A 12,443-nucleotide genomic window follows, 5' to 3' on the forward strand; every position below is an offset into this window, starting at 1 on the left:
GTAATCCTTATTTGCAGCAATAAGTCAAAAGCAAATATTTTCATCCCCCAGCAATTAATTATCAATCCCAACGCAATGCATTGCTAGCACAAAAAATTGTATTACCAGTCCCAAATAATGCTACCAGTTTAAGAGATAGTTCTAGTTCTAAATATAATGCAAATTTCTCAGATGTTTTCTAACCACAGACCTTGAGTAATAGTTAATGTGTGTTACATTTTTAAATATGTCGTATGTCACTTGAATGATGAGTTCTGAGTAATACTGAATGATGTTTTCTAACCACAGACCTTGAGTAAAACGTATAGTGTGTTACATTTTTAAATATGTCGTATGTCACTTGAATGATGAGTTCTGAGTAGTACTGAATGATGTTTTCTAACCACAGACCTTGAGTAATACTTACAGTGTGTTACCTTTTAAATATGTGCTATGTCACTTGAATGATGACTTCTGAATAACACTGAATAATGTTTTATAAAACGATATGAATACTTTGTAACTGGCCAATGAGTGCCAACAATTATTTTAAATATATCGTATGTCACTTGAATGATGAAAAATGTGTTGTAATATTCAATACTTGCTATATGTTTAGTAACTGGCCAATGAATGTCACTGTTTCTTATATTTTAAATATGTATTATGTCACTTACATGATATTATGTATGAATACCAGTAGCTTGATGCTACACTCATTAACTCTTGTTTTGAATGATGACTTCTGAATAATGCATACAAATGTTTAGTAACTGGCCAATGAGTGCCAATGATTACTATAATTAGATGAATTATGTAAATACTATGCCATTAATTAACTCTTGTTTTGAATGATGACTTCTGAATAATGCATAAAGATGGTTTGTAACTGGCCAATGAGTGCCAATATTTACTGTAATTAGATAAACTATGAATAATGTTCTGTAATACTCCATACATAGTACAGAAATATTTAGTAACTAGGCAATGAGTGCCAACAATTACTCAAATCAGTTCATAGACTAGTGTAATTCTCAATGATGACTAGCATTGGACTTAATGTCCTTCACCTTCTGACCTAATTACAAGAAATTACTGCAATATCCGTTTGTCCTGTCCAACCTCATGATCATGGAGCACTATATTTGGATTTTGCACTAATTCTACGTTGGTGAAAGAGTATGGATTCTACAAGAATGTGGTGTTGACACATCATGCTGCCCACCACCTTGAACGATGGAGATGTTATTATGGTCCCACTGTTTGGTGTACCTAATGTACTACCAAAATGATAATATTGAATATTAATACGACATTTCAGTGTCTTGGCTACACTGATTAATACTTCAGGGAAGAGAACTTCAGGTTGTCTCACTTGGTGTTGTGCTTCTGTAGAAAGATATGGACTTTCAGTGCAGCTACGTGCAACCTACTGTGCTACAACCATGATGCAATCCTTCCCTTTCCTATCGTAGTCCTTGTAAAATGGTAAAAAATATATAGAGTGCGTGTGCACTTTATGTCATTTGTTAATATGTTTTGTACTCATTGCGTATACATTTTGTGATTTCATGATATGTTCTGTACTCAGTGCATGTGCACTCTATTTCGTTTTATGTTCTGCACTTATATATATGTATACACTCTGTGACTGTAAACTTAGTTAATTAAGAAAAATTTGTTGCTCATGGCAAGTCCAATTGACTCACCATCGCTGCCAAATTTTTGCCCCCCCCCTCCCCCCCGCCAGTGGAGGGTTATGTAAGAGGTCCGAGCAGATATAATTTCCATGTATTGATCATGCGCTGCCTGCAATATGCAAGGTATAAGAGAATCGCTGACCAGAGAGCAGTGTTGACTGCAGTACGCTGTAGCTGTAGCTGTAGCTGTAGCTGTAGCAGTAAGTTGTTGCTAGTCTAGTCTGCAGTCTGCTCTGGTCTGGTCTGGTGTATCGTGTTGGGTGGCCGGTCGCGGTGCAGCGATGCCGGAGCCTGAGTATTATTGTATAAGGTAAAAAGCAGCCTCGCGCATATGTTGTAATGTCATGTCAAGTCCCATGTAAATGTTTTAAAAATCTCGTAATAATAATCTTTCTCATAAAAAGTAACTTTTAATGAATTTAGTAATTTCTCCCATCCATGATCATCGCGATTGTTGCAAAAGAAAAATCAGTTGCTTCCTTTCATAAATGACAAATCTATCGGCAAATCTACATATGCGTTATCCGGCGACTTCATTGAGGTAACAATTTTTCTTTTTTTTATACATCGTATTATTACCAGGTTACTGAATTTATTTATTTATTTATTTATTTATTTTGGGACATTTCACATGAATGTGAACGACGTAATTATAATTTTTACTGTTGAGAGATTTAGGAATTTGTCTGTTTTGAAGTTACACTAAATTACAATCATATTCATATTATATTTATTAAATTTTGTTCTGAGGTTACACTATACGTGAATATTACTTATGTTAATATTTTCTGTTGAGAGGTTACTGTGAATTATTTTGTGGGGAGGTTACAGGGTTGATGAACTCATCAGACAACCACATCTGATAACACAGACACAGCTTTTAGGTAAGTGTGACGTATCACGAGAGCATGTACAGGCCACCATTGCAGAACTGCAGTACGGAATATTGTGTGCACGCAGGATGCTTCTAATCTTCACTCCTGACGTGAAACAGAGGAGCGTGAGAGTGATAGGTTCTTTAACAACATTGAGAGAGGTTATGAAAGCTGGGTTAACCATTTTGAATCTGACGATGAGAGAGCAACGATGGAGTTCAACCATAAAGGATTACTGACGCCAGCAAAGTTCAGGACCATGCCATCAGCAGGTAAATTCATGCACACAGTGTCCTGGGATTTTGAAAGTGGTGTGCATTCGGAATTAGTGGCTAAAGGCACCACCAAATGCTGTGCGAACTACAGCGAGACCCTCGAAAAGTCCATCCACACATGAAGCACCCTCTCCTTCGTATGGAAATGCCAGACCACACACGAGAGCTCCGACATCTGGAACAATCCGACGCTTTCGGTTTACTTCTTTCGTACTGTGCCGACTTGGTCCCATCCGATTTTCATCTGTTTCCGAAACTTAAAGAGCACCTTCGAAGTCTCCACTTTGATATGGATGAAGCGGTGCAAGCAGATGCGACGTTCTAGCTCCATTAACAGCGTCAGACATTCTACAGTGACGGTATCAGCAAACTGGCCTGTCTTTGGGAGAAACGTGTTCGTCGCCAGAGCTACTACGTTGGGAGATAAATATGTAAACATGAGGAATACAGGTGTGGAATGTTAAAAAAGACTGTTATATTTAAAAAAAGTTTGACAGGTTTTCACATAAAAAATTAAGAAGCATTACTTTTCAGTACTACCTCGTAAACAGTAAATAGTTGCGGCCCTATAATACTCCGTTGAACACGAGAATACGTTTGCATTTCTCGATTTATTTCAATTAATATGACACATTCAGTTTTATCTGCAAAGAAGTCTTATATCCGATCACATTTTTGTTTACTAATTTACAGTAACATACCAGATCCATATTATCTCCTCATACTTTCTAGCACAGACCTACTTACGGATGCAGTGATTGTGATAAACTTTACTCTTTCCCTCTTCATGCACTCTATTACTTAGGGACAGAGTAGCAATTGTGTTTATGATATCCGGTTGCTGTCACACTGCATCGGTAAGGCCCGTTTCTCGCGAGGACGACCCGGCGCGTACCACCCACTAGCGGGACGGCTGTCGGTACGAAGCGTGGGAGGCTTCCCGGGCCCGACCGCATCCCGTCAGGGTGCCTTATTTCACTGGCCGCGTCGCCGTGAGGTGTCGCTAATTGCGGTGGTTGTTCCTGGGGACGGGCGGCCGAGATGCAGACCGATAGCGCGCGCCCAGCTCCAGGACAACGGCGGGCCCGCCCCGCCCTGCTCCTACCTTTTTTTTTTGTTGGGCCCTGGGGAGGCCGAATTAGGGACAATGGCGGTGATTAGCCAGCGGAGACCGCACGACTGCGGCCGCGTGATCGGCGTCCCCATCTGATGGGATGAACCTGCTGGTCCCGAAAACAGCCTGGCGGCCTATCTGCCTTCGCCAGCCGGCTTCTCCTCTGCTTTCACTTCACCACGCTCGAGTTGTAAGTTTTCCCACGGAATGAAAATATATCGCTGCTGCTGACGAGATGCTCTATGAATTTTAAGATTTTCCCGGCGATGTGAATAGTCAGAGAAGTTTTTGGCTTCCAGCTAATGGATGGTGTTACAGCACCATCTTTCGAGTGGACACCTGTCAGTCATCCTCATATGAACCACCGAAGACTAAGAAAGAGCTCATCCGATACTCAGTTTACTAGTGCACAAAAAAATCGTTCAAATGGCTCTGAGCACTATGGGACTTAACTTCTGAGGTCATCAGTCCCCTAGAACTTACAACTACTTAAACCTAACTAACCTAAAGACATCACACACATCCATGCCCGAGGCGCCTAGAACCGCTCGTATGTGTATTTCGCACATCAGTTTAGATTCCAGTAAGTGAGTGGGCCACACTACCAGGCGGGCAGCGATTGTAACGCATGCTCAGACCCAGGGCACCACCTAACTGTGGGACGTGTTCGGTGGCTCACTTGAGAATGACTGGCAGTTGCTAACATGGAATATCGCGGGGTGCGGAAAACAACGATCAGCTGCAAGCCCGAAACTTCTTTGCATAAAAGTATCCACACCAGTGGTTCCCAATCTTTCGGACATAATTACCGCTGAACGAAACTGGATAAAAAAGCTTAGAAAGTAAATAAAATTGAACTGGATGAAAATAACTCCTCTATTCGTCAAAAGAATGGGTAGATCGAAAATCTAATCAAGAAGTACTGAATCGAATTACACGACTTGGCTGAAAGGAGGTATCGGTTCATGGAACACATACTGAGGCAACACAGAATCGTCAATTTGTTAACTGAGGAAAGTGCTGTGGTGTGTGTGTGTGTGTGTGTGTGTGTGTTTCTGTTTGTGTGTGTCTGGGTGCATATGTTTGAAGTGCAACAGAGAAATTCGATGTTTTCAGATTTCTGGAAAGCGTTGGACATAGTGCTCCAATGCAGCCTGCTAACGAAGGTCCAGTCACACGCAATACTTCGTCAACATTGTCAACTACACTACTGGCCATTAAAATTGCTACACCAAGAAGAAATGCACATGATAAACGGGTAGTCATTGGTCAAATATATTATACTATAACTGACATGTGATTACATTTTCACGCAATTTCGGTGCATAGATCCTGAGAAATCAGTTCCCAGAACAACCACCTCTGGCCGTAATAACGGCCTTCATACGCCTGGGCGTTGAGTCAAACAGAGCTTGGATGGCGTGTACAGGTAAAGCCACGGGTCGTAACACATCTGAAATGTAACGTCCACTGTTCTAAGTGCCGTCAATGCCAACAAGAGGTGACCGAGGCATGTAACCAATCGCACCCCGTACCATCACGCTGGGGGACACGCCAGTATGGCGATGACTAATACACGCTTCCAATGTGCGTCCACCGCGATGTCGCCAATCACGGATGCAACCATCATGATGCTGTAAAGAGAACCTGGATTCATCCGCAAAAATGACGTTTTGCCATTCGTGCACCCAGGTTCGTCGTTGAGTACACCATCGCAGGCATTCCTGTCTGTGATGCAGCGTCAAGGTTAACCGCAGCCATGGTCTCCGAGCGTGCTGCTGTAAATTTCGTCGAACTGTTCGTGCAGATTGTTGTCTTGCAAACGTCCCCATCTGTTGACTCAGGGATCGAGACGTGGCTGCACGATCCGTTACAGCCATGCGGATAAGATGCCTGTCATCTCGAATGCTAGTGATACGAGACCGTTGGGATCCAGCACGGCGTTCCGTATTACCCTCCTGAACCCACCGTTTTCATATTCTGCTAACAGTTATTGGATATCGACCAACGCGAGCAGCAATGTCGCGATACGATAAACCGCAATCGCGATAGGCTACAATTCGACCTTTATCAAAGTCGGAAACATGATGGTACGCATTTCTCCTCCTTACACGAGGCATCACAACAATGAATCACCAGGCAACGCCGGTCAACTGCTGTTGGTGTATGAGAAAACGGTTGGAAACTTTCTTCATGTCAGTACGTTGTAGGTGTCGCCACCGGTGTCAACCTTGTGTGAATGCTCCGAGAAGCTAATCATTTGCATAACACAGCATCTTCTTCCTGTCGGTTAAATTTCGTGTCTGTAACACGTCATCTTCGTGGTGTAGCGATTTTAATGGCCAGTAGTGTAAGAGAACCCAGGTAGTTTTCTGAACGGCGAAACTTCAAAACAATGGTTCAAATGGCTCTGAGCACTATGGGACTCAACTGCTGTGGTCATAAGTCCTCTAGAACTTAGAACTACTGAAACCTAACTAACCTAAGGACATCACACACATCCATGCCCGAGGCAGGATTCGAACCTGCGACCGTAGCGGTCGTGCGGTTGCAGACTGTAGCGCCTTTAACCGCTCGGCCACTCCAGCCGGCGGCGAAACTTCATCGGAGGTGTAGGTATTGTCAGGAGTGACCCAGCAAAGTGTGATAGGACAGCTCTTGTCCTCTACATACAAAACCGATGTCATCAAAGGGTGAGCAGCAATCTGCGACTGTTCGCTGATGACGCTGTAGCCCACAGGAAAGTGTGGTCTTTGAGTAACTGCTCGAAGATACGGGGTGACTTGTAGACGATCCAATCCAAATGTCGAGAAATTTAAGTTAATGCAGGTGAGGAGCAAAAACAATCCTGTCTCATTGGAATACGGTATTGGTGGAAAGCTGCTTGACACAGTCACATACATTAAATATGTAGCCGTGTAAAGGTATATGAAATGGGGCTGGCACACAAGGGCAACTGTAGGGACGACGAATGGTCATTTTATTGGCAGGATTCTAGAAAAGTTTAAAGGAGATTTTGTACAATAAACTTGTCCGATCTAATTTTGAGTACTTCTTTAGTATTTGAACTTCGTATCAGGCCAGTTCACTGATGTGTAAGGAAAACAATAGCGGTGCTATCACACTTCCATGGGGCACTCCTGACAATACCCCTGTCTCTGATGAACACTCGTCGTCGATGACCACATACTGGTTTCTACAGTGCCGCAGATAAATTAGTATATCGTTTTAGATGTTTCCATTTCACTCAAGATTCATTGTTGTAACAGTCCCTGTGGAGTACATCAAATGGTAACACATGTCAATAGCACAAGCTGCTCTGTGGAGCCAGGCGTGAAACAACAGTAATGGTATGTGGTTCAGCTTCCACAGGCAGCAGTGGAGGCTCTGATTTTGGCATCTGGTAGATCGCACAGATAGCGAATACTGTCCTGGGCTACGTTATGCAACGCCTGATCGGCTTGTACACAAAGCTCTGTAAGTGCTGTTGTTTGAAGAGTGGCACTATTTACTTCTCGTCCCTTCATATCGCAGACATGCTCGATTCGAGACAAGTCCGGATATTGTGTTGATTGGCCGGCCAGGGTGGCCGAGCGGTTCTAGGCGCTACAGTCTGCAACCGCACGACCGCTACGGTCGCACGTTCGAATCCTGCTTCGGGCATGGATGTGTGTAATGTCCTTTGGTTAGTTAGGTTTAAGTAGTTCTAAGTTCTAGGGGACTGATGACCTCAGATGTTAAGTCCCATAGTGTTCAGAGCTATTTGAAATATTGTGCTGATCAAGGAAGCTGGTGCACGTCTTGCAGAGCACGTTGAGCTTCACGGGCAGTGTGTGGGCGAGCTTTATCCTGTTGGAACACCATCTTCTTGTTACAAGAGTGGCAAAAGAACATGTTTAACAACTTTTTGCGCTTACCGAGCGCTGGTTAGAGCCTCAAAAGACATCAAAGGTGAACGAGAATTGTAGTTTATCGCAACCCACACCATAAGACCTGGACCTGGATCAATTTGTCTTGGACGAATGCATTCTACGAGACAGCACTCACCAGATCTAGGTCGTATTAGCGAGCTTTCTAAAACCGTGCTGATTCGTGTACATAATATCCACGGCCTGAAGAAAATTTATTACATCTGAACTGAGAATATGCTCAATGATTCTGCGGCGTTGTAATTCAGTGGGTCCTTTTTTAAACTCTTCTTATATACAGGAATCACCTGTGCTTTTTGCCAGTCCCTTGGAACTTTGATCTGGGTGAGAGATTCGCGATAAAGGCAAGCTAAGTAAGTGGGCAATGTTGTAAAATTCCATCTGGGATTCCATCTGGACTTGGGACTTTTTTTTCGACTCAGCTGTTTTTCCAAACCATGGCTTCTTATTGCTATATCGTCCTTAGGGGTCAAACGACGATATGTACGATTCTACTGCGTGAACGATTTCTTAAACGCGAAATTTAAATTTTCGCTTTCGTTTTATTATCACCAACCACCATTTCTTCTAGTCTGAGTAAGACAAAACTCTTCGTTGCGCAGAGCGTTTGAGAAATGTGTAGCGCATGCTTTTTGTGTTTATGGAGGCTGATCTGGCATTGGTATCCTTGGAGAGTTGTACGTAGTCACAATGATTCAGTCTCTAACGACATTTTATGCATTCGTTTGAACGATGGCTCTAAAGTATTTCATTTTATGAACTTCCCTGACCATTGAAAGTTTGTTTCTACTAAGTTCGGGGCATCCAAGATGCCAACCATATAATTAGTTTTCGTTGACGATTTTTTAAAGTCCGTCTTCTCAGCATCTTTTCCAAGAAGATTCCTGTGAATCATGAGTGATTTAATATCTTCGGCAAAGATCGCTACATCATCTGCTGATGCAATACATCTACTCTGGACTCGATTATTTTTTGGTCCTAGTTTCACTTGGTAAAATATTTCACCTTCTTCTAGGATCTTCTCCCATTCACTGATTTTTTTCTAAGTCCAGTTGTTTAACCAAATTGTCTCTTCCCTTCTCGTTCTTTGGTTCGTCAGTCACTTGTCCGTTCGCTGACCGACTCAAAACGACAGATGATGTATTTATTTCGCAATTTCCATACTTTATCGGTACATCATTTCTTTACGTTTAAACTAGTGTTGCTGACATGGCTTCGTTTCTTTTAAATTCAGTTAGTTTTCCACCAAGACACATTACCGGAAAATACACTTTCACACCTCTTTGTTGTGCCTCACGGGAAAATGTCGCCATTTCATTCTATCGAACCCTACTGTGAGTGCGTTGTCTTCTCATACAATTTAGAATCTGAAAATAATTCTTTATTGACCGTGAAAGGTCTTGGTTCCAGGCTATTTACTTGCCAATTTTCCAAATAAGGAAAACAGTTGGTAATAGAATTTATTAGTATTGACATGCTGACGCATATAATCGGTGAATGGGTATTTTTAGCAATTCCTTCTTTCAACTTCATTGTCAGTTATGGTATCGTCCAAAGGTTGTGTCCTTCATTTCTGCTTCGGCGAAGCTGTAGTTAAAATATGAAACTACCCATATTTGTCTGTTAACATAAGGAAATAGAAGAATAAAATGAAATCAATAAAGTATGCACATATGGAAATAATTACATTATGTGTTATTTTGGCTCGGTTAGTAACCGAAGCAAAGGGAGAAACGAGTTGATAACCTGTTCAAACCAGTGGACGCGTAGTGTCCCGTGGCAGTGGCATCATAGTAGACGTCATTTTAACTGACAGCGCGAGAATTTCGAACGACGTTTTGCATGCTTTCTTTTCACTGCATAGCGTTACGAGCTTGAAAGTGAAAACTGTAATTAGTTATTGTTCACTTATGTAACAGTCGTCATACTTCAGAGAAATAATGATAACAGATGTGATTTTTTTCTAAATATTTTTGTTTACCTAACTAAGCGTCCCCTTTTCTTTTCTACTCTTCACAGAGCTGTTCATACTCTATGTATGGCAATTACTCATACGCTGGAAACCACCGCCTAAAACAAATCGCTGTGTTTCACAGAAGGCAAAAATGGTCCAAAATACAATACTACAAAGGTCAGTCACTTTTAATCTGGCGTTGGCGTCCCGGCTTGCGTGCCACAATAAATATAGGAATGCAATAACAGAAAAGAAGTTGCTGTCTTTTGATACAACCTCAGATAGAATTGAAATCAGAGAAACACCGGGGGAAGAAAGTTCAAGAGCATGTTTTGTTGTAAACAAGTATAGCTCAAAACAGTGTTTTAGCAACCCTTCTGTTAAAAATAAAGGAAAAGTATCCCATTTACATTACACAAGTCTATGTGCCAGCGTACTAACGCTGTGAAGGTGGAGTACCTCTAAGAAGCGTTACAAAAGGTAATGATCAAATACCACGATGGAATGAGAATGTGGGAATTTTAATCAGAAAGTTGGACAAAAAGTAAAAATAAAGGATCTCCAGTGGAAATGTTGGGTGCGATGATGGAAATGAAGTAGGTCTTAATGTAGTGGAATGTGGCGAGCAGAGAAACTGTTACTCTTGAAACTGCTCCTCCAGAAGAAACGTCGGCCAAGCCAGTGACTGTAGATGACATCGAGAAGGACAGGACAGGACCCGACAGTACTGCAGGAAAAATCTGGTAATGGTTTTATCCTGGACGTCAGTTTGCTGTTGATAATTGTTCCGGCGTTAAGTCAAACGCCGGCACGCCAGGCTGGAATGTTAGAGCAGAGACGACTGTGAGATGATGTCAACCAGTTGCACACTGACCGACCTCTCTCCAGGACTACAACGCGACGGCAGCGCCATCGACACGAAGACATGAGCGCCGCGCCGCCTGGCTCCAGCCCAGTTGAAGACTCCCAGTTCTACGAGTTCTTCAGCAGCGAGTTCAAGAATAGCGTCAAGACTAGTTATTTCGCTTCTACTGTGTAGCATTGTCCATACTGATGAGATTTCTTACTTTGTCTGTCGCCCTTTGCCTGTGACGTACCTGTATTTCACAAAGTTAAGTATTGTAATCATTTCCTTCCGTAATAAACTTCATTAATGCGATTTGCTTGAATTGTTGTCTAGCGATCCGAGAAATCAGGCTTCCTAGGCAGCCCATATTTGACGAGTAGGCAGGATCCAACAATAATGATGACAACGGTGATTCTGATCCAATATGAGACTGGCAGAATGGTGAAATAGTAAAACGTTTTGAAATATGCAGAATATATTGACAGACAATAACTCACGAAATACGTATAAAATGAATTGTAAAAGAATTTCAGAAAAGAACTAGCCTATTGTGGAACTGTGCAGGAAAAACAACCGAAGACAAATTAATCTAACAGAGACGTAACGCTACACGACAAGCCTTCAAATTTTGTTAACAGTGAACAGGGGCAAACAAACGATCTTCAATAATAATCTAAATATCTGAATTGTAGCTCCTAAACAAACACAGAGAAGTGCTCATAAAATCTCTTTGTGCAGAAGACAGAAATGTTTGTGCAAACTGTTATTACTGTGTGATTGTTCTCGCGGATATTCGCCGGTGGGGAAACAATAAAACCACAAATGGAATAGCTGTAGGATAAAATTATGCTCGCAAAACCCGCAAATTTGGTATGAACAATCTGCATACACAAAACAATAAACAGACGAGAGGAGTAGATATGCAAATTTACTAATTTGGTGTTCACACACCTGATGATTGAATATTGTACGGACCCCCAAATGACAATTGTAAACATCAGTGATCCGGAGTATGCATTGAAATTGCTTTAATACCCTGAAACGATTATGTAAAACAATCTGCGGTGAATTAATACATGCAGAGAATTTTCATATCATTTGCCTTTAGATTAAGAGAAATTTGCTGTTCTTTCCAATGTGCGTGAAATGTGGGACGACAGTTTACAGAGAGAGAGAGATTTAGAGTGGGTGGTAGCAAGATTTTTCAGGTAATTCAAAAAATATACGCAAAATTAACATAGAAAGGCTGCAGTGTTGTTTACAGCGGCTGTAAGCAGGCAAATAATTTAACACTCGGCTGTCTCCTAATTGAATACGAACGCCAGAAAGGCAGATAAAAGTGACAAAACAACAACAGAGAAGCAAGCCTGTCACAGTAAGATTTAGGAAAAAATCATAGAAAATCCTAAGCCTCTGCGGTGAATGAAAATGAGAAATCACAGTGAAATGAGCCACTGTAAAATCCTTCACTTAAAATATGGTTATTTACGCATTGTAGTAAGGACCGTGGAAGGTCAGCAACTGGGTACAAATGAATTAATTCAATCATCGTCGATATCTGTATAAGAAATCATTGAAGTAAGCATTTCCAAAGTGAAGAGACGTCAGAATGGTGTAATCTGAGACGATCGGATATACGGTTACAGCAGTGGTAGTGGTCTACGTGGAGTGCAGATGGAAATCGTAAATTCGCAGTCTTAATGAAACACTGGAATTGAAATACGCTCGTCAGCAACTAAACAAACCACTCAACTAGCGCCCCTTGCACAT

Source organism: Schistocerca cancellata, chromosome 1, assembly GCF_023864275.1.
Source record: "Schistocerca cancellata isolate TAMUIC-IGC-003103 chromosome 1, iqSchCanc2.1, whole genome shotgun sequence".
NCBI classification, from domain to species: domain Eukaryota; kingdom Metazoa; phylum Arthropoda; class Insecta; order Orthoptera; family Acrididae; genus Schistocerca; species Schistocerca cancellata.